The sequence below is a fragment of the Nuphar pumila genome, chromosome 12 (assembly GCF_984573655.1).
Source record: "Nuphar pumila chromosome 12, dmNupPumi1.hap1.1, whole genome shotgun sequence".
NCBI lineage: Eukaryota > Viridiplantae > Streptophyta > Magnoliopsida > Nymphaeales > Nymphaeaceae > Nuphar > Nuphar pumila.
The window spans coordinates 93449144-93452990 of NC_143260.1; the positions used below are offsets into that span (position 1 = coordinate 93449144).

The window sequence follows — 3847 nt, forward strand, 5'->3', positions numbered from 1 at the left end:
CAAGTAGCCATGTGGCAAAAGGTCATGGGCCAGTTTCTTAATCGTAGATGGGCAAGCATATATAAGTGGGGAAGCAAGGTTGGGCATAGAATCAATCTTGTTGGCCCATCGATCACGTGCCCTGCCACTTCATATGCTTCCTTATATTTGAATCCAGTGACAGGCACTTCAACACACAATTCACACAACTCTCTCTCTCTCTTGCAAGCAGAGACTAGAGACTGGCATGGAGGTACTCAATGCAAGCTTATCTTTGGGGCCAACTTTCTGGCTACTCTCCTCTGTGATTCTTTTCCAAGTATGCTTACTACTCTTGAAGATCCATAACAAAAGATGGAACCAACAGTGTTATCTCCTTGACTATGTGTGTTTCAAACCATCAGATGATAGAAAGCTCAGCACTGAGCTATGTGGAGAGATCATACAGAGGAACAAGAACCTTGGTCTAGAGGACTACAAGTTCCTCCTAAAGGTCATAGTGGGCTCGGGCCTAGGCGAAGAAACGTATGGCCCCATCGACATAATCGAAGGTAAGGAGCTCGATATATCATCACTCAACTCCGGCTTGGCTGAGATGGATGTGGCTTTCATCAAAACATTGGATGATCTCTTCAAGAAGACCAAGATCAACCCCGCTGACATCGACATACTCGTTGTCAATGTTTCAATGCTTGCGACGCAGCCGTCGCTCGCAGCAAGGATTGTTAACCGGTACAAGATGAAGGAAAATACCAAGATATTCAATCTATCTGGTATGGGTTGCAGTGCTAGCCTTATCTCCTTAGACCTGGTCAGGAACTTGTTCAAGATCTATGATGATGTGCTCGCGCTTGTTGTAACATCCGAATGCATTGGACCCAATTGGTACTCCGGAAGCGAGAGGTCCATGCTTGTCACGAATTGCCTCTTCCGATCAGGTTGTTGCTCCATGTTGCTAACCAACAAGAGGAAGTACCGGGCTCGAGCCAAGCTAAGGCTCAAGGTCCTACTCAGGACTCACCGAGGTTGCAGTGATGAGGCCTATGGCTGTGCCTTACAACAAGAAGATGCAAAGGGTTTGACTGGGTTCTATCTCGAGAAACGTTTGCCACAAGCGGCCACGGAGACGTTCATCTACAATCTGAGAGATCTGGCCCCTAGGATACTACCAGTCATGGAGTTGGTTCGATATGTGCTCAAGAGCTACCTACGCAAGAAGGCTGACTCAACTCAGGTTGGAGTGGACTTCAGAGTGGCCGTTGACCATTTCTGCATCCACCCCGGTGGGTCAGCTGTGGTCAACGGCGTCGGGAAGAGCCTAGGGCTGAGTCAGTATGAACTTGAGCCATCGAGGATGACACTTCATCGATTTGGGAACACATCAGCCAGTAGCCTATGGTATGTGCTGGCCTACATGGAGGCCAAGCAAAGGTTGAAGAAGGGGAAAACAATCTTACAGATTAGCTTTGGGTCTGGGTTCAAGTGTAACAGTGCCTTCTGGGAGGTGGTCAGGGACTTGGAAGACGAGGATGTGTGGGAGGATTGCATTGATAGGTACCCCTTAGAAACCCTAGTCAACCCCTTCTTTGACAAGTATGGCTGGATTAGAGAACTCACTAGCCTCCCACCAATGTGAAGGGCTAGCTCAAGGGCTCTGCTTCTTCTACTACTACTTTATGTCTGTCAATCTGTGTCTTTAATATTTGCATAAGTGAAAAGGTTGGCAAAGTAGTTGTATATTCCAAATCTCTTCTTTGTTTCTCTTGTAATAACTTTAACCCAGTTAAGGGGCTTGCATAAATAGTTTAGAAAGGATGATTTCCAGTGTACTGTTATTCATTCTTAGACACCTTTTGCTTTCTAGACATTAACTGATGGTCTAAAGTGTGATTTGTTGTTGTTGTTTTTTTTACTTGTTCAATTTAATGTGCATTACAATCTCCTTTGGATATTAATGCTGGTTTATGTCTTTGCTTAATGAAGAATGTGGTCACATCTTCACAGTTGGCAACACATGTGAAAAGACAAAGCATCTAGCCACTACTAGCACCTGCGCCTGTGATGCAATCAACCTCAACACAAAGAAAGATGCGAAAACTTTAAAGAAACAGATGCTTAATAAGAATGGAAGAAAAGCAGACATGTCAACAATCGAAGCAACAAACAAAAAGTCCAAAAAATAGTCATGCCAAATATGAAAAACGGAAAGAGTAAGACAACTGGTGTGGAGCAGAAGAGAACCAGAGAAAATATCCCAATAGTGAAATATGGTGTAACCAATCAATACTGCCATGGTTGTCAGTTTCCATTATTGGGGCAGGGGTGTCAATAGGTCATGTTGATCCGGACTGGACCCATATCAAATCCTATAAGGTTGGGGTTTGGTGATAAACAAGAAGGTTCGAATAGATTCGGGGTTGGACGCGAAGTGTCAGATTAATATATGGGTCCGGGTATGGTTTGTGAACTTTCATACCATGCCCAACCCGAGTTCTGACTAAGATCTGCAATTTTTCAATGTAAAAATGATAAAAAAAACATAACTTTAACAGGTATGGTATGGTTCCGGTTCATGTAATCCTTGTAAGATCCTGCTATGGTCTCTCTCTTATGGTGAGTCCGATTGGACCCCGATCTGAACTAAGTACCAGCATCTCAAATAAGGTCTAGGTCTGGTATCACTTGGAAAAGAACCAAATCTGACCCGTTGACACCCTTACAAGGGGTTCTGTGTGTACTTGATCTGAAGGATCCTAGAGAGTAGTGTTGGACATTATGGGTTTTGGGTCCAACCCACAGTGTGGCCCGGTTTGACACCCTCTTAGTGGGTCACGTAAGTGGCCAAGTAATGGAGATAGTGGGTGGGAGTTACGTGAATGTGGAGAGACCACATTCACGTAACTGCCTAATCTCCCATTACAAATAAGGGGTTAGGGGCTACGAAAATGATGAGTGTTCATAGCCATTATCCTGCCCGAATTCTATTCTGCATTCAGACTCAGCGGAAAGGGTCATGCTCACCGTCGACTTAAGGCTTGGGCTCATTGTGGGCGTCGACCGGCTGAGGAGAACGTCGAACTTCCTACACGAACAATGGCGAATTCAGGTACGCTCCCTGTCATGTTGTTTTTGCAGGGTATTCGCCAACATTGGGTTATGGGCCCACCACACTTCCGCTGCGTGTGGTTGTGTAGGCCATTTTGGCGATTCGGCGTCGGTGGAGTCGCCGTGGGGCGACAACCACCGATTAGCAGCAGATTGTCGCCGTGGGGCGACAGTCCTCACCGGCAACCGTCGCCAAAAAGGGCGACTTCTAATTCCCAGTTCAGGCAAACCTAATAAAAAAAATAAATCGTTTTATACCTGTGGTCGTTGGGCTGCAGGGAGGTTTTTGCCGTCGCCGGGATCATCGCCGGAGCCGCCGCCTGAAAATGTGGTCGGCAGATGTCGAAAGGGGTTTAAAAAAAAAACATTTTCTCTCTGTTTTCCATTTCAGTCATCGGGCTGGGGGCTTTTGCCGGAAAACTGCAGGTGACAGCGGCGGTCATGCCGGCGCCATTGATAAACCCACCTCATCGCCGGAGTGACCTGTAAATCGGTGACAATAAAAAAAATTTTTATTTAACCCTTACCTATCGTCGGGGGGGTAGGTCGTCGGGGGAAGAGGTTTTGCCGGCAAAGACAGCCATTGGTCGGCGGCATCCTTGCTGATGTCGTCAGGGCTACCGGCGGACTGGCAGGCGCTGCCGGTCTTCTGCCATCGAACGGCGAAGCCATTATTGTCGTCGTGGGGCGACGTCTTCTGACGGAGGAGTTGTCGCCGAACCGGCGTCACCGTGGGGTGACGCAGGTCACCGGCCATTGGGCA

General features: G+C 47.1%; 1 pseudogene; it reads left to right on the forward strand.

Annotated features, from left to right (window-relative positions):
* Positions 1–226: 226 nt before the first annotated feature.
* LOC149821194 (3-ketoacyl-CoA synthase 12 pseudogene) lies at positions 227–1615 on the forward strand (annotated as a pseudogene).
* Positions 1616–3847: the final 2232 nt, after the last annotated feature.